Source organism: Dermacentor andersoni, chromosome 10 (genome assembly GCF_023375885.2).
Source record: "Dermacentor andersoni chromosome 10, qqDerAnde1_hic_scaffold, whole genome shotgun sequence".
Taxonomy (NCBI): Eukaryota; Metazoa; Arthropoda; class Arachnida; order Ixodida; family Ixodidae; genus Dermacentor; species Dermacentor andersoni.
In genome coordinates, this window is record NC_092823.1 from 135,018,258 (window position 1) to 135,037,924 (window position 19,667).

Consider the following 19,667-nt stretch of genomic DNA (forward strand, 5'->3'; position numbering starts at 1 on the left):
CCACTTGAGAGACGTCCTAGACAGGCTGAGGTCCGCGGGTATCACGCTGAACCCGGACAAAACTCAGATAGCTGCGAGCAGAATAGCGCTGTTGGGATTCACGCTGGAAAACGGCCGCATCCTGAACGGTGGACTTGGGGTCAAGAGCAGGAGGCGGCACTGCGTGGCCTCACGAAGGTACTCGCTGGCACGGCGGAATTGGAGCTGTCCCATTTGAATAGGGAGTGTGTGATTCAAACACACGCAAGCGACCTAGGCTTAGGTGCAATTTTGCTTCAGGAGCACGGAGGCACTCTCCGACCGGTTCGCGATAGTTTTCGCTCTGCGAAAGTTCGACTATTACGTCGATGGAGTGGCATTCAAGATTGAGACTGACCACATGGCTCTCACTTGGTTAAGGCGCTTGAGCGAGCCGAGTGGCCGCCTGGCGCGTTGGGCACTGCTGCTGCAGCATTACGACTTCACCGTGCGCTACCGCAAAGGAAAAAGCAATGCCGCAGCTGACGCACTTTCGCGAGCGACAGTCCGAAGCGAGGGAGAAACCCAAATCGTAGCCCGAGTAAGGGACGCGGAACAACCGTCGATCCTGGGCAGAGCGTGAACCACGTACATGTTGTCGGTTCCGCAGGAGTCGTCTTCAGCAGAGAGGAGCTTTTCGAGGCTGAGCAGAAGGACCCGTTTTGTCGTAAAGTGCTCCACGAGCTCCGGGAGCAGGGTGGTGCGGCCGCCGCCCACATGGAGGCAGCTGGTATTGCTGTCGGTGCTAAGCGCTCGGGAACAGTTGGTAATGCTGTGAGCGCGCTGGATTCTTATCTGCTGAATTCCGACGGCGTCCTACTGAGGTATATTCCCACCGAGGACGACACAAGTGAGGCGTTTAAGGTAGTGATACCGCGCGCGTTGCGAGGAGCACTGCTACGCTACTTCCACGGCTCGTGCATCGCTGGGCACGCGAGCGGCCCCGACTTACGTTAAGTTGTGTCGCCTCGCAACCTGGCCAGGCATGAAACGGGACGTGATGCGCTACGCCCGCTCATGTTATGTGTGCCAAAGCGTGAAGCCCCGAGGTGGACGACCACCCGGCTTCATGCAGCCTATCGACAGCCAGACTCCCTGGCAAATAGCGGCGTGTGACGTCATGGGACCGTATCCCACCACACCGAGCAGGAACAAATTCTTGCTGGTAGTCACAGATCGCTTCAGTAAATGGGTCGAACTTTTCCGCTTGCGAAAACTGGCGGCACGAGTTATCATGGATAAGTTGATCGAGGTTTTCACCAGGTTTGGCTTCCCGGAGCAGTTGATAACGGACAATGCGTCCTACTTCACTGCGAACGTTTTAGTCAACTCGTGCGCTGCACTTGGCATTAAGCACAAGAAAACAACTTACCATGCTCAGTCGAACCCCACTGAACCTTGGCGGGAACTTCAACAAACGGGCGCCCGAACCCTTCGGGCGTACCTAGGTGCCAGCATCAACGCACGGTGGGATTCTTAAGGGGAGGAGGTCGTGGGGAGCACACGCGCCCATCTTCCCCCGCGTCGTCGCGTCGAGAGCCGGCATGGACACGGGAGAGGCGCACTGCGCCCTCTCCCGCTTCTCCCTCGCTCTCGCCACGCGAGCGCACACTTTCTCCCCGACTCGCGGGCAGATAGCTGACGGGCGAGTGACATTCCCCTCGCCCAGGTAAAAAGGTACAAAACAGCGCCACAGGGCGAGACCCCTTCTCTCTGACGCCGGACCCCTAACCTGCCGGACTGGAGTACCTGCCGCAACCCGTGAGTGACCTTGTTTCCTCACTGTCCGGCGAGGCCAGCCTATTTATTACGTTGACAGAGAGGACGTCCCTCTGCCAGTGTTCTTTATTGTCGGTAGAAATAAACGTTATTACAGTTGACGCCACTGGTTGCCTTATTCGTTCGAACCCGACGTAGCCGCGATTCCCGCTCTACGGGTTGGGGAGTAACACAAAGCGACTGCGGGGGCTAGATCCGGAGCTTGCCTTCGGCCCTGGCCGCACGCAGGGTGGAACCCCCACACTCTCAGTATTACTGACAAGAGACTACGTGACCAACATAGAAATGGAATGTTTATTTATCGCTGCCACATGGCTATTTTACAGAGGAACGAGCCGTAAACGTCACTTGCCTGAAGTTCCGGATGATGTCTGTATTGCCAAGGGAAGACACAGCAGTCATCAGGTTCGTTACTAATAACATATGTAAACAAGCAGTAATGTACTTCGGCAATGTCACAGACAGGAATAGGTTGGTTCGGGTCGCTGTATAGGGCCAGTGGTTGCGAGTGACTGGAATCGAAAGATTTCCAGAACTGTCTTGGGTTATTCTAGCATGTTTGGAAGTGCTGACGGGAAAAAGGCGCGTTTAGTTTTGCTGGAGACCAATTCGAATCTTCTTTCTTTTCCACGGCGCGATACTTCTGCCACAAGTTTTTGGTATAGGTGCGTTTAGCAGCATGGAATAGCCTTTTTGATGCGAAAGCATCAAATGGTTCATTGAATGAGAAAGTCGGCGTCTGTCGCAGCGAAACGGCATCTGAATTCCTACTGGCTGCAACGTAACGCCACGTGCGCGCCTCGACGGAGCAGAGCAGGCGAAAGGTAACACCTTGGCGGGCCAGGGAGAGGGAAGAGGGCACCGGTGCGACACCACGTCTCCCTCGCGCTCAGAAGCCTGCATCGCCCGCGTGTTCCGTGTCCGCCCAAGCTCTCACCTGCGTTCTGACTTCGCCTCGGTAGTCGCTATAAAGATTAATATGCAAGGAAACGGAGTAATTCGAAAGAAATAACGTTGGCGGTAGTAAGCTTCGAGCCCACCACACCACGCTCAGAAGCCGATTGTCTTACCCAGTCGGCTGAACAAGCGCGTGGCCAAGCGTCTCCACGCGTGATGAGTTGAGTAATGAATGAAGTTTGAGTAATGAACCCGCGAGGAGTTCATTACTCAAAGGCTCACTCAGCGGCGTTCAATTGCACATTGATGCTTTCGCGTTGACCACTCATAAGGAGTGCTTAGGTACACTCGGACTTTCTTCCTTTGTTATTCAGGCGCTTCAGCGTCGAGTTAAACCAAGGTGATGATCTCTTTTCTGTTACGGTTATCGCAGGCAAGTGTGTATTTATGAAATCATGCATCTTGTTTCTCAACAGAAGTCCGTTAGTGTCTAGAGAGCGTTCAAAAAGGTAAGAAACGAAACTGGAAACTGTGTCAATTTAGTATTCATAAATGTGACAAGCGACGAAACCCAGCCTTCGAAGACGCGTACGCAAGAGGAGAGAAAAGACAACCGCACACACGCACCAGACTCTTCATAACTGTGTCTGCGTAATTTGCGTGAGCATAAAATTAAAAAATATTTATTTTTATTGTTGGGGGCAGGGATATTAAAATTAAATGATGCATAAAGTCCAGAGTGAACAGAGCAAGTCAGTGTGAGCGGACGTGTGAGTCAGTGATGCAAAATTATCAGGATAAAACGTACGAATGAGGTGTCGTGTAGTAGATGAATTGAGGCTTTCAGGTGTTCGGCTTTAACAAGTCGTTTCATTCCGAACAGGATGTAAGCGCTGGCGAAGTCGCTTTCGGTACTGTCATTTCATGCAGAAGCATTAAGGTTCGACCAACTTATGAAGGGAAAATTTAATTCTCCAAATAACATTAAATATGATTGGCGTTACTGTGTTGTGGCAGAACAGAGCGTCTCGTGGAAATCAGTCACAGAGGCGAGGCAACTCCCCACGGGCGAGCACACGGGTACCTCTCGCTTCGGTCACGCTCCGCACAATCAGGTTAATGCGCCAAGTGGGTCGATGGCCAACACAAAGGCTTGCTGCCGCACATTAAATGTGCTCCTATGAGAGTGCTACGAATGTGCCCAACGATGTTGCGCACATCAGTTTACGCCGCATCCTTCGCTGCGCGCTGAGAGTGCATGCGCATCGGCTGGCCCGTGCAAGGCCCTGAGGGGGTCGCTTTGCGCTTGGTCGGTGCACTGGCGATGACTAGGCATCGCCTGGACGCCACAATCGGCAGCCTGAAGGCCGCCCACAACGCTGCTTTTTAATTTTTTAATTTGTTTTTACTTTTGGCCTTCTCATCAATAAAAGTTTTCACCACCACCTCCGGTCCCCGGCGCGGCACCCGACTCGCTCCCGTGCGTCGCGGTCAAATCAAATCAAAATATTTATTCCAACATTACAAGGCAAATGCAGTGTTGAGGATGACAGGTAAGAAGCCTGTCATCGACGGCGGCACCGGTCGCCGTCGTTGTTGGTGCTGGTGTTGTTCCGGGTAGCTGAGGATGGTGATTCCTTAACTTAATGACACAAACCCACTGTGTGGGATAGGCCATTGTAATGTGATTAAAAACAACAAGAAAAATATGTAATATCTTCCTTGTGCTTTCTTTCACAATAGATATGTGAAAGAAACCGACAATGAATGAAATAATATAGTGTATAATACGATAGTCAGCCTTGCATAAACACGTAGAGTAACAAAAACTTCATAATAAATATAACTAAAGTAAGGTAACTAGATTTTATTGCACTAAAGAGACACATGCAAGGGAGAAACACACACAGACACATAGAGCATCTGTGTGATATAGAGCCTTTGTGTGCCATAGCGTTTCTTTTGCCCTAAAATCATGTTTTCCCAATCGCACCAACTTGCCCATGAAGAAGCTTTATTGAGGTCGACGTAAAGAATAAGCAAGTTACGTATTGAATAATAATATTAATAATACTATTGTTAATTTCTCTTTTTGCTATTTCAGTTTTATAATTTTATTATGTATTGAAGCAGGAATAAATCAATCATGAAAATTATCAAATATTAATAAACTCTTTTTTTCTGTGTCCCAGAGTTAATTATATATGGCACGGAAAACGCTCCTGTGGCTGTATGCTAATACCGATGCCCCGAGTGAGAGTATAACAGTGCACATAAAGGATAACGAAGGAGTCAGCTGCTGACCCCACAAGCTGCGCCGTTCACCCGACGAGAGCACGGGCCCCAGCACGGCTTCTCCCACGGCTTGCACCCAGACTGCTCCGATGGTGGTCCCACACAATGGCACATGCCAAGAGGCAGGCAGTAGATCAACGAGACAAGAAGCGGGGTTAAATATTAGACATAGTAGTAACAAGATTATGAAAGCTGGACATTATTGATGTTATTGTTATTTACATTCACATGACTAGTTCCTTAACTATATAGGAATAAGAGGAAGGGTGTGTTGTTTATCGGTCAATCTACTATAAGGAAGAAGAGAAGAAATTCAATGCTCGAACAAGGTGGAGCAATGAAAAGTAAAAGAAAACAGGATTACTTGATGGTGAATGAAACACAACTTTTGCATAATTTGCATAAGAATTTCGAAGAGAGAGAAAAGGCCGAGTGCCAAATTACCGCAGCCATCTTTTTATAGTAGAAATGAAATCGCGCCTGGCTATGCAAACACCCCTGTATCTAAAGCCCAATGACTTTGGTGGCTGGTTGCAGTTTCCTGCAATAATTACTATCTGCGGAAAACCTGCTGCTATTCCTGAAAGTGCTCCGAATATAAGTACGAATAAATGGGCTAATACGAATGTAAGTCATGTATCAACACCAACTACCTCGGTCGCATACCTTACTACGAATATAAGCCCTGTATATCCTAGCGGATAGAGTAGTACCAGTAAGCGCAGCTCGGTTTAGCTTAATGAAAAAAAAATAACCTACAACAAGTAGTGGTGGTGGGTTGTATTAACAGATGGGTTTAGGGTGGCAATCAAGGCCGGCAGTTGCTCCACCCGAGCGTTTCCTGCAATATCACTGTGGTTTTTCACCGCATGTCCAACAAACCAGTCTCTCTTAAGAACGCGATAAGGAGACGTGAAGTATCTTTGCGGGCTATAACTGATCCTTCGGGGAACACGAGGTGTTGCACACACGCATACAGAAGGTTCTTTCACTTTTGCAGATTCTCCGGGACAGCGTCCCTTTCATCTTGGAATTTCGGACACGACTACAGAAAGTATCCAATGTCTCCTGTCTCGTCGCATACCCTACAGTTCGGAGAATTGATGCACCCCGTCTTAACCATGTTGGTGAACTACCAGATCCTGTCCTTATACGATATAGAAGAGAGGCTCCCTCTTCACGAAATCTCGTGTTTACGCAAAGCATATGAGGTGGCAGAAAGGCTAAAGACACCACTGGAAGCTGTCAAGGCCGCCTGCTTTGCGCGAGGCTCAGAGCGGTATTGATACGGCGGCACGACTCACCATTCTTAACCATTCTGAACAGCTACCCGGGTGCGCTAGTTTTCGGACTCCAAGAGACAAGCAGACGCGACGAGCGAATGATACGCGACTCGGGGCCTCTCGGTAAGCGCTGAAAATTTTACCCTTTTTTATTTTTACACACAAGTGTTAAGTTCTGTTCAAATTCAGCGAAAATATATCGTTTACCTAAGCGCGCCGCTCAAGACCGCTTGCATGCGTGAGATTCGGGAAACAAGAGGTTAGGACCACCAAGAATTGACACTATATCGTGCAACCTATGACAATCAGCAAAACCCGCAAAGGGCGAACAAATCAGTGGATTTCTAAGGCATGTAGGGCCCTCTGAACCGTACTTTTTGGCGACAACGTAGCCTAGCCGCCTGCGGGATTATCTTACTGAGCTATGTGAGAATGCTCGGTTGCGGTATTCGGAAGTTCAAATGCCCCCCCCCCCCCCCCCCGTTTTTTTGTACATTCTCTATTGCACTACATCTGCAGGCTTGGAGTGGCACCTTACACCGGCGAAAGATGCCGAGAGCGAGTGGGGCTGTACTAATCCAGGTACAACCAAATTAAGAAGGCCCACTAAGCTGCACAAAAAAATTCCCTCACTAGAACAGGAATTCGTCTCCCTGGTGCAGTATTGGGCCACAACCTCCCTGATGATATTTTTCAATTAACCAATGTCCCTCAGCTCCCAGCAGCTGCAGAGCACCTGACTAAGGCGGCGGTCAGACCTGTAACGCAGCAGAGGGTGCTAAAAATCTCTGGGTCCGGACAGGCTGCCAATGGAAACTGACCCTTGCAACGTTTACCACCCGAACCCTTTCGAATGAGGCTAGCTTAGCAGGACTCTTCGAGGAACTATCAGACATTATTTGGGATATTATCGGCCTTAGTGAAAACAGAAGAACTAGTGAGGCTTACACATTGCTACATAACGGCCATGTCCTCTGCTATAGAGGTCTCCCTGATAAGAAGCAATACGGTGTAGGATTCATAATCCATAAGGACATAGCGGGCAACATTGACGAATTCTACAGCAATAATGAGAGGGTAGCAGTAGCCGTAATCAAAATTGATAAGAGGTATAGATTAAATGTAGTCCAAGCCTACGCTCCAACGTCCAGTCACGACGATCAGGAAGTAGATCAGTTTTGTGAAGATGTTGAATTAGCGATGAGAAAAGTGCAAACTCGGTATACCGTAGTAATGGGTGACTTCAATGCAAAAGTGGGCAAAAAGCAGGCGGGTGAACAGGCAATTGGTAACTACGGCGTCGATTCTAGAAACGCTAGAGGAGAGATGCTGGTAGAATTCGCAGAATGTAATAAGCAGAGAATAAGCAGGAAACGTAGCAACAGAAAGTGGACCTGGAAAAGCCCTAATGGTGAAACAAGAAGTGAAATTGATTTCATACTTTCTGCCGATCCAAGCATAGTGCAGGATGTAGAAATGATAGGTAGGGTAAAGTGCAGTGATAATAGTTTAGTGGGGCTAGGATTCGCCTCAATTTGAATAGAGAAAGAGTAAAATTGGTCAAGAAAAAACAGGTCAACTTAGTGGCAGTAAGGGTAACGGCAGACAAATTTAGGCTGGTACTTGCAAACAAATATGCAGCCTTAGCAGAGAGAGATGATGATGATGACATAGAGGTAATAAATGAAACCGTAACGAGGCTGGCTTCAGAGGCAGCAATTGAAGTGGGAGGCAAGGCACCAAGGCCACCAGTAGGGAAGCTCTCCCAAGTAACAGAGGAGCTAATAAAAAAAACGCCAAAAAAATGAAAGTGTCCAGAATTCCAGAAAGATAGAATTCGTGAAGCTGTCAAAACTGATCAACAAAATGAAAATAAATGATATTCGAAGTTATACCGTGAGAAGACCGAAGAAGCCGTAAAAATGGACGCAGCCTGAAATCAGTGAGAATGAAGCTTGGCATAGGGCAAACGAAGATATATGCCCTGAAAGATAAGCAGGGTAATATCATCAGCAATCTTGAAGGTATAATAAAAGCTGCGGAAGAATTCTATAGTGACCTGTACAGTACCTAGAGGACGCAGCAATACTCCATTCGAAACAATATACAGAAGCTCCTCCTATAGCTAGAGATGAGGTCAGAAGGGCCTTGCAAGGCATGAAAGGGGGAAAGCAGCAGGAGAGGATGGAATAACAGTCGATTTAATCAAAGATGGAGGAGACATAATGCTAGGAAAACTGGCGGCTCTCTATACGAAGTGTCTATCGACTGCAAGGGTCCCAGAAAACTGGAAGAATTCAAATATTGTACTAATGCACAAAAAAGAGACAGTAAAGAACGGAAAAATTATAGGTCCGTTAGCTTACTCCCAATATTATATAAAATATTTACCAAAATAATCTCCAATAGAATAAGGGCGACACTGGACTTTAGTCAACCAAGGGAACAGGCTGGTTTCAGGAAGGGATAGTCTACAATGAATCACATCCATGTCATTAATCAGGTTATCGAGAAATACGCAGAGTACAGAGAGCCTCTCTACACGGCTTTCATAGATTACGAAAAAAAACAACATTTGATTCAGTAGAGATACCAGCAGTCATATAGACATTGCGTAATCAAGGAGTACAGACCGCTTACGTAAATACCCTGGAAAATATCTACAGAGATTCCACAGCCACTTTAATTCTACACAAGAAAAGTATAAAGATGCCTATAAAGAAAGGGGTCAGACAAAGAGACACAATCTCTCCAATGGTATTCATTTACGAACTTGGAAGACGTATTCAAGCTAATAAACTTGGAAGGTTTAGGAGTAAAGATCGACGGCGAGTACCCCAGCAACCTTCGGTGTGCCGATGACATTGTTCTAGTAAAACTCTTGCTTGGGCTAGTTGGTTGATGCTTGAAGTAGTAAAGGCAAGGTGCAGAAGACCAGGACTGAAGAAGAAGAACACAAACGACAGGACCGGCGCCACTCACAACTAAGTTTATTTTCGCAACAACCTGCCTTATGTAGGTTATTCACGCCGAGTCACGCACAAAACTTTAGAAGTAAAAAACAGCAATCTATCGACCACTCAGGAATCTTATCTGGCACATAATATCGAATGAGCAACCAAGAACCACACGTGGATCAGCACGGGAGGCAATTGATCTAGTATAGTTTTTTTTTCTCCAAGCCAACGGGGAAAAAAACCAAACATAAAAAGTACTTTTTATGTTTGGTTTGGTTTTATTCATAAGACGGTCACTATCATCATCACCCCATGTGATCCGTCAACTAGCATATGAAACATTTATCCGTACTAAACTGGAATTTGCGTCGGCAATATGGAATCCCCATTAAGCGTACCTTGTATTAAGCGTACCTACTGGAAGCCGTCCAAAACCGGGCAGCCCTGTTTATTACATCCCAGTACGACTATCGGCTAGTGTTAGAAACATCAAATCATCCCTCCACATCCAATCATTAGCACATCGCCAAAAATCCTACGCTTATGCCTCTTTCAAAAATTCTATTACAATTTCGCACATTTACGCAGCACACTTCTTTTGCCATCCAACCGTAGTTCACGCCATCTCTCAAACAACCTCAGTCTTCAACGTTTTCACGGCTCTACTAAATCCTTCAACAACTCTTTCTTGCCGGTAGCTATTGCAGAATGGAATAGTTTACCTGACCGCTTAGTAATCGAAAGTAAGCCTAACAAGTTTCGAAACATACTAACGAACTTTCTGAGTATTGATGCTTAACGTATTTCACTTATTTTTACTGCATCGCGCTTTTTTGAGTGCATTTGTAATTACGTTTTGTGTTTCACAGTGATTTCATTACACCTTCTTTACCCTTCTGAGTGTCATTGTTATTGTTTTTTACTTCAGTCATGAGTGTTTCAACGTTTTTTTTTTGTTATGTATGTGCCCCCCTTATTAATACCCTTACAGGGGCCTTTTTAAGGGTCAATAAATGATGATAATGATGATAGCAAACGGGTATAGACGATGTTCTAATAGACATTAAGAGAAAAAATGGCACCTGGGTAGGTCATGTAATGCGCAGATTAGATAGCCGTTGGACCACTAGGGTGACAGAATGGGTACTAAGAGAAGGGAAGCGCAATAGACGATGGCAGAAGACTAGGTGGTGCGACGAAATTAGGAAATTTGCGGGTGCTAGTTGGAATCGGTTGACGCAGGACGCGTAATTGCAGATTGCAGGGAGTGGCCTTCGTCCTGCAGTGGACATAAAAGACGACGACGACGACGATGATGATGATGATGATGATGATGATGATGATGTGGAACACAAAGTAACCCAAACTGATTTCGAATGTAAGATTTTATAATTTGATTACTCTTTGGGGCCGTGACTTAAGTAGGATGATAGTGCACTGCGCATGCAAGAGCATCAACATTTTCGTTGCCAGCAATACCAGTGTGGGAGGGAATCCACTGAACATTTACTGTGAAGCCTTTGTTGCCGAGTTTTTCATGAGAGCTATTTGCGCGGGAACTTGATGGATGGTAGACCAGGGTAGAGTTGTTGCAACGCGGCCTTTGAGCTCGTAAGGAGAACTATATTCTGTGGAGGCAAAGTCTTTATTTTGCGCATAGCAGCAGCTATTGCCACGCATTCCACAACTGTCGACGAGACTCCACTCGGCCAGAACACGTATACCTAAGAGAGGGAATATAGAATGCAGTTGCGCAGCGGTCTTGGTCTACTTTGACAGAGCCGTCTGTGTATACTTGTGGGTTATTCGTGTAAGTCGTTCAAATATTCGAGCTAGCGACTTAGTAAAAAAAGAAGTGAGGCGTGCAGACAGGACACAAGAGTAGAGAAGTGGACAACACGGCGTTCGTGTTGTCCACTTCTCTACTCTTGTGTCCTGTCTGCACGCCTCACTTCTTTTTTGCATAATGAATCCTTACCAACTAGCTCAGCTTTCTGTCGTTCTAGCGACTTCGCTTCTGTGCAGCTCTTTGACTGCAATCGGGCTACACTTAAGTTGCGTGTGATATGTTTGAATATGCAAGGCGGGTCAACCTTTTCTCCCTGTATCGAGCAGCACAACCCTAAAGATCGAAGCGTGTTCAGCGCTCCTTAAAATGTCAGCGCGGCTTGTTACTTATAAGTATTAAGATGGCTTTGTGTGGCAAAGGCTCCCTCAAACGTAGTAGCGAGGTCATGAGAGTCTTCTAAGCCTGAAGTCGCAGTGGAAGCTTCGTAGAGCACTTTTTTGTCAATGCCGGCTGAAGATCTCCAAGGCACAGCAGAAGACATTTTCTGTCTATGGCTTCAAAGTGCTCGTATTTGACTATCTGAGGGTGACATCAGAGGTAGCTGGTATAGAATCCGACTGGTAACCAGCGCTGTATCAAGCCGTAGCATCGACGTCCGTTGGTTGCCGCAGCGTATCTTAGCGACTTGCCTGCGCACATGTAACTTCTGTGACGATGACGCCACAACGTGGTCAACAGCGCGGCGCTAGAGTAGTCTGTGGTCCGAGGTAATGCCAAGAAATCGAACGCTGGTGACTTTTCGAATCTGGTATCCCTCCAAAATTAGCTTGCTTCAAGAGTGTAGATTTCTTTTTGATTCCAGGAAATAGTATGAATTATGATTTGTTTGGTGATAGCGATAAGCCAAGCATCGCCAAGTGACCCTGAATGGCATTTACTGCTCCCTGGTCTATTCGTGCGAGGCAATGGTGCTGGTAGCCAGTGACCCGTATGCAGATCATCGTCATATGTAGACATCTTCACTGGTGTTCGATGGTTTAGGATTCTTGGGAGACTAGCCATGGCGATGTTAAATAATAAAGTAGATAAAGTACTCCCCCTGTGCTACGCTGCGAAATATACATAGTGCATCGCCCAAAGTGTCGCCAAGACGAACTCTGATGCGGCGATCCTTGAGAAACGTATGTATGAAGTGCAAGAGTTGACCCGTGAGGCCTATAACTTGATGATGGCTGTTTGAGACACGTAGTCCTAAGCCTTGTAAACATCCATAAGAACAGCAAGTGTCGATAGGCCATTCGCACTGTAATGTTCTATGTGACTTAGCAGGTCTAGCACATTGTCTTGAGCCCTTGTGTCCTGCCGAAACCCAGCCATGCACGACGGTAGTTTCGGGCCCCGCTCGACGTACCAAGTGAGCCTTGTGCGCGCAGTGCTTCACCATTACACAAGGAGACTAAGAAGACGTTAACAGACGGCATTTCGCGCAAGCCGATCAGTCTTCACGTCAGTGCCACGGATATGGTGGGTCGTTAATAACTTTGCTGGAAACTTTAGAGCAAACAAGCCATTTGAAGCCCTAGCGTTGAAGTTAGGCAAGTCGCTCGCTTGTCTTACGAATGCCTTTGCTCATGTATACTATTCCGGCAGGTCAGCCGGCACAACCAACCAGCCTCCGCCGCTATCGTCGTCTCTGACGGATGCTCCTTTCACACTGAGAGAGCTGGAACTAGCTATGAGCAGCCGCCGACGTCGTTGTGCGTTGGGACCTGACCCTATCAGTAATCAGATGCCGACTAACCTACCGGTTGAGAGACTACGTGATTTGCTGGGATTTCTTTAACCATGTGTGGACCAGAGCGGATACCCCACACTTATACAAGGTAGCATGGGTGGTATCGGTTCCGGAGCCTGGAGAGAATACTGAAGCTCTGGACTTATACAGACCGATATCTACAACATCAAGCCTGAACATATAATGTCATCTAAGGTACACTGACCTCTTCTCTACGAAATAGCGGACTATGTTTCACGAATTCTTTGAATTACTTGATTTTCTTTAATGTTTTCTTTGATTTACTGTGTGCCACTGAGTGTGTGCCCGTTCTTGGCTAATCCTCCACGATGGGTGTGACACAAGGGGTACGAAATGATTCTTAAACGGATTTATCTATGAGCCATTGTTCTTCTGTAAGTACACATATCACCACTAGGGTTGGAATTTCCGGGACATGCCCTTGTTTCGAAAAATGTCCCGATGTTAGTGCCATCTACGTATTGCATCTACCAATCTGCTTGCACCTGGTTTTCAGCAATTATGTTGCCTCGAAATGTCCCGCATTCGCATTGAGTATCCCGGAAAATTGCAGATTGTCCTGGTTATTCAGGTTTTCTGTATTGTTTCCATCAACTTAAAAGACGTGCTGTTCTGAATTCGCAATTCAACTTCAGGTAATATTTCAGCCTTTCCATGCAGCGCTAGTGCTTTTGCCTGGTGATGCTCTCGGCGTGCAAATCACTTTTTCATGTAACTCCCTTTAATTATTTCAAAGTTGTAAGGACTTTGAAAGTAGTACATTTATTTCATGCCAGTCATGTGTCATGCGGCGCCTGCCGTAGTGATCCATGACAGGTATGCGTCCGTTTTCAGAACAGCTGTTAAAATGAAAGGTTGACCTTATCGCAACCACACAGTCTTATTTTCATTCCTTGCACTGCATCTTGGCAAGCAGTTCTTTGTGTCTTGTGTGCTACATTTATGTAACACGTATTGAGCAACAGCAAGCTGTTTCTGGAGTTTTCATGTTGCTCTACTATTTTCTCCTTCGCAATTTTAAGCTAACTATAATATTTAGGAAGTTGATTATTTATTAGACTAACTATGTAATTAGGCGGAATCTAAAAAATAATTTGAGTATCTACAAGCGACGGCAAACAACACTACCTTTGTCCTGTACAGCTACGTGGAATTTGTACATTTTTAACGTTTGGATAAAGTTACGTGGGACACCCTGTATACACAAGCGCTTTAGGATGCACTCTACATTTCTTTGCACCAGGTCGGGTACCATGGTTAACAGCAGATTACAGCCTTGGCATTGCGGGAAAGGTTGACTGGCGGGAACAACGGGAAACAGAGCAGCAGCTTGTGCGCCAGAAGTCCGCCGTGAAGAAAGGTTATGACCGGCGGAAGTGTTCCTGAGGTTGAACCAAGACAGAGCGTTCTTGTTCGGAAAAGTTTACATGCACCCAAGTGCAAAGTTTTAATGGACCAAAGTACGCATGCGCGTCATGGCGTCGTGGTGCACCGGCTCGCTCCGTTCCTGCGATCACTGCGGCTGCAACGCGTTAGCACAGCCAGAAGAAGCGCCCCGGGCACTCCCGTTCATTTCTTTATGAGCAGCGCCCGCAAACGTGTATTGTCATGACGTCCTACTAATGTTGATGACACCAGGGGTGGCTTGCACGAAAATTTAATAACGCAACTAATAACGAATTTAAGAACGCATTCTAGTGCGGACTGGCCTTGTCTAGGGAAAACTTAAGAACGCGTTCTTTAATTCGTTATTACTTTCGTTATTAAATGTTCGTGCAAACCGCCCCAGGTCTGTCGCTCCAAAACCAACTTTAGTATCCGATTAAAATATCTTCTAAGTGTTTCTAAAGTTTCATATTCGCCCAATGTCACTCTTTTTCGTGCGAGAGGCCTGCGGCAGAGTTTCTTCAACTTCTAAGTTATGTGTAAGTTCTCCTTTGAGTAATGTTTGTTATTCTGCTCAATATTGGCCATTCGAGTACGCCGTGCAGCGTCCGCGACGCTGCACAGTTTTGCTGAGAGAGAACTGTGCCTTGCGCCGCGCTTCACAGTTTCAGCGAGCCTTCGTCGAGAGAAAGGGCAGAGAAGTAGGAAAGGATGCGAAATGCGCTGCGCTGCCTTCAAGCTCTTCCTCCGTTGCCCAACGGCTGCGGCGGCGCTGCGTTAACGATCCAGAATGGAGGTCAGCAGACGACACGGTCAGAGCCGAGCGGGGAAGCGGCCGCGCCAGCAGACGAAACTGGATTTCGGCGGTGGCTCAGCCCTCCCACTCCGTTCAAGTTCACGGTTCTCGTTGCAAGGTGACACTGGCCAAAAGCGCGCCCGCTGCCCTGACAACGTCCCTTTTTATGCCGGTGCGTGCCGTGGGTTTGGGGATATTTCGTGGACCCGTCGCGCGACGGTGATTTTGCCTGGCCTTCGTGGTCTCCAGCCGTGAAGAAACGCAGAAGAAAAGCCTACGGAAGTGGTCGTCTGCTAGCGCGTTTGCCGCAGCGCGACGCGCTCGGCTGACCACGTCTGCGCAACTGCGAATCGATCGGCTCACGAAGGAGATTCGCCCCCCTCCCCCTCTTGCTTTGACCTCATCGGCAACGCGTCATCACATGGCGGTGAGTGCTTCTGATCAGCATTCGCTTACCATCCATTCGAGATGCGAAATCCCCTCTTTAAAGATATCCGATAACTGGCTTTATGCTGTTGTCAGCAAACACACACGCAAACTGTGTGCAGGCACAGCAAAAGCTCTGATACCCCAAGCATCAATATTTGGCGTATTTCTTTATTAGTTTTTTTCCCACAGGTGGCGCGGCAAGTTGTAGGGTCCCGAATTTTCGTTCAGCAGTTCACGGTGTTCTTACAGAAGGTGCTTGGCGGTAATTCTGCAGCTGGTACCTTCGAACGGCTCTCTCTATTGATTTAGCCCTGTACCACGTGCTCTGGACGCCGCTTTTAGGCCTTCAATGTGGGGCACTTCGCGGCCGAGCCATGCAGCCTAGGGAGGAGTGCGACCTCAACCTGAGCGCGCCACAATGCACTCGTGCGCTTTGGACCGCGCGCAATAGGTTGCCAAGAAACCGACATTTAGCGATTGCCAATCTCAAACATCATTACTCTTGACACTGGTCTCTACTGACAACAGTGCGAGCAGTTTTGAGTGCGGGTCTGCGCTGGTTTACAGGAACCGGATTATGTGACACTGCAAATTCGTGACATTGTGTGACGCCACGTCTCTGTAGCTGTGACACAGCGTGTGAATCCTTGTGCAACTTTGGCATACAGCGCGTGACAGCTCTTCAACATGTCTCTGTTATTTCTTTACCTCCTCGATTTTCTTCTCACTTTTATGAACTGTTTTCGCTTTCCCTATGCAGTGTATATAGCCGACCGGAAGTTTCCCCTGCTTAACCTCACGGTTCTTTCTCTCCTTACTTCTGTCAGATAAACTGTAACAAACGGGGCCCGTATAATCCTATTCACTAGCGTATGTCATTCTTCTTTTTTATTTATTTACCCTCAGGGCCGTACCATTACAGAGGGGAGTGGGTAGAGAATAAACACAGTGCATAGTAACATAATAATAACAAAGTAATAATGAACATAATAAACATAATATCACAAAGCATGGTAAGGTATGGTAAATCCTAATTATACAATGTTAGCTAAGGCATATTTAAATCGGGTATTATCATTAATGGAAACAATGTAGAAAGAAAGGTGATTCTAATCTTGTGAAGTTCGAGGTAAAAAAGAGTAAAGAAAGGTTTTAGTATGGACATGGCTCGATACCAACCTTAAAGCGATGGTCAACACGGTTAGATATATAATGTGGCTGAAGAATGAATTCGTCACTGAGGGTAGGGTGATAGTAAAGCCGATGTAAAAAGTTCAAGCGAAATTTTTTTCGGCGGGATGCTAGAGATGGAAGAGATAAATCAGATTTCATAGAAGTTATACTAGCAGTGCGGTTATAACAGGAACAGATGAAGCGAGTAGAGCGATTCTGCACCATTTCTAGTGACGCAACCAAATTTTTAATGCTTGGATCCCAGACTGGAGTGGCGTATTCTAATTTAGATCGAATGCGTGTTTTATATAATAAGAGCTTTAAAGACGAAGGGGCTCCAGAAAAGTTACGGCGTAAGTAACCTAACATGCGGTTAGCGTTGTCATTTATCTTCTCAATATGCAGAACTGTTTGCAGGGAATATTCGATGAGCGAATTCTAGAAAATCTGACCATCGCAATTGACACAGGAAAGCACCGCGCGCATGTCACATGCGGCGTTGAAATGTGAATAGGCGGATAACAACGGCATTTTATTCCATACTCTAGAACTTACTGGTGCCGAATTACAGGAACGTTTGGCAGAGGATTGTAGTGTTTAAAGGAAAAATTGAAATCTTCTGAATGTAGTAAGCAGATTTGTTATTTAGGTCACCACTCTAATTACAAAACTTGCCGAAAATTAAAAATAAATTTAAGAGCTCTACTATCGAGTTTTCTACTTTTAATGATATCGTAATTCCGAGAACTGCTCCTGCTAGGTATTCACACAATAAAACTGATGATTTATAACTTATATGCGACACTGAAATATGCCGCTAAGTTGTGAGTACACTTTAGCGAAACCGTCGTAAGCACTGTAACAATCTAACGTAAGCTGAGTGCTCATTTATAAACATTGTCCGCTAAAAGCTGCTGTTTATAGAACTGCGATATCCAATTTTGGTTAAAAGTTACGGATTTGTAAACTTCTTGCTTCAATTATTTTTTATGCTTACCAATCTTTGGCAATATTTTTCAAAAAGTACGCGGTCCTATCACAAAATTATCCGTTTGTAGCTGTCAGAATCGCAACAAGTTTAATTTCAAATCGGACCAGCGGTCATCTCACGAGAACATTTTTTGCATTTTCCATGCATGTATACAAAATCTGCAATTCGCCCGGAGCTAAAACTTCTTAGGTCTGCAATAAGCACTTTGTCAGTACGCTCCGCGGTTTCGCACAGTTCCATTGCGTTGTATTCCACAGTTGCGTTGCAACTTCCCTCTATATTGCAAACTAATCCTCGTAAATTCTGGACCATAGTTAACGGTACTCCAAGCAAAATAATCCAATTAACATACCCAAATGATGAACCTGTTGCTCCTGAAGAATGCTGTAATGTATTTAATGATGTGTTTTCTTCCCATGTTACCGCGATGCCACGTAGATTACCGCTTGTATCCAATTCTGGTTTTTCGCCCATGGATTCAATCTCTATTGACTGGGTTGGTGTTAGCTGCCTAATTAACAATCAAAAAACGTCCTCCTCTGCCGACCCAGACTGCCTGAATTCAAAAATTTTGAAGTGTACTAATGTATTTTCTGCTGTTATTTTGTCGCACATTTTCACTCAGTCATTACAGCAGTCTGTTCTTCCACACGACTGGTGCGTGGGAAAGGTGATTCCAGTTCACAAATTAGTTAACACACACTTACCTAGCAATTACAAGCCTATCTCACTAACAAGAATTTCATGTAAAATTGTTGAACATATAATATATTCACATTTGGCTGAGTTTTTAGAATCAAACTCCTTTTTCAACCCCTGTCAACATGGTTTCCGTAAGTTCTTTTCCTGTGAAACACAGCTCTTATCATTTACTAACGATCTCTTTGCAATTTCTGATCTAGGTACCGACACTGACTGTGTATTTCTTGATTTTGCCAAAGCCTTTGACTCTGTGACCCATGATTTACTTCTGCTTAAGCTGGCTGAACTTGACTTGGACGTAAATGTACTCGAGTGGATAAAAAAAACTTTCTTTCTAGCAGGACGCAGTTTGTAAACGCTAATAACTGTAATTCTCGGTTTTCTAACGTACCAGCAGGTGTTCCTCAAGGGTCAGTCCTGGGTCCACTTCTCTTTCTAATCTATAAGAACGATCTTCCGAACTGCGTTCTTTCCTCTTCCATAAAGCTTTTCGCGGATGACTGTGTTCTTTACCGTAAAATTACTAATCCTTCAGATTCCCAAGAGCTGCAGGACGACCTTAACCGCGTGATTGAGTGGTGCTCTAATTGGTGCATGCAACTTAATTCAAATAAATGCAAGGCCATGCGTATATCTCGTAACACTGCCACGCACACGTACTTCATTAATGGTGCACCTGTGACGTCAGTTACCTCTTACAAGTATCTCGGCCTTCACATATCAAATAACCTTTCTTGGCACTCGCATATTGACTACGTTACTAAAACGCTAATCGCATGCTTGGTTACTTGCGCCGTAATTTTAGCTCTGCCCGTTCTTCCCTGAAGCTAACTCTTTATAAAACTTTAGTTCGCTCCAAATTGGAGTATGCTTCAGCCATTTGGGATCCGACTCAGCCTTCATTAGTTTCTACTCTTGAAAGTATTCAAAACCGCGGTGCACGCTTTGTCTTATTTAATTATTCCCGCTATACAAGTATCTCTTCAATGAAACGAACTCTTAACTTACCTGATCTTTCGTCACGCCGCAAATCTTCCCGTCTCTCCCTTTTTCACAAAGTTTTTCACTTGAACTCCCTTTTAAAAGAAACCCTTCTTGCCCCTCCGTTTTATATTTTGCCCGCACTGACCGCAGCCTTAAAATCGGGGTGCCATTGTGCCGTACTAACCGGTACAGTGACTCATTCATCCCCAGGACAAGCACGGACTGGAATCGCCTCCCCGCATCAATCGCACTCATCACCGACCCTACTAACTTCAATACCGCCGTTCAGATTGCCTTTTGTTAATGTTTTTTTGTTAATACTTTCTGTTTGTATTTTTACTGCATTACTTCTTGTTTTGACTCCACTCCTTT

General features: G+C 45.9%; 1 protein-coding gene across 4 annotated transcripts in view; it reads left to right on the forward strand.

Annotated features, from left to right (window-relative positions):
* Window positions 1-19,667, forward strand: part of LOC126545157 (uncharacterized) — a 221,138-nt gene that overhangs the window by 167,714 nt on the left and 33,757 nt on the right. The window contains exon 1 of one of the 4 annotated variants that reach the window (XM_050192921.3): window positions 15,031-15,443. The exons of the other annotated variants lie outside the window; for them this stretch is intronic. The gene's annotated coding sequence lies outside the window, so the exon portion shown is untranslated. Of the gene's footprint in view, window positions 1-15,030; window positions 15,444-19,667 lie in introns of those variants that run through there. 4 annotated transcript variants of the gene reach the window in all.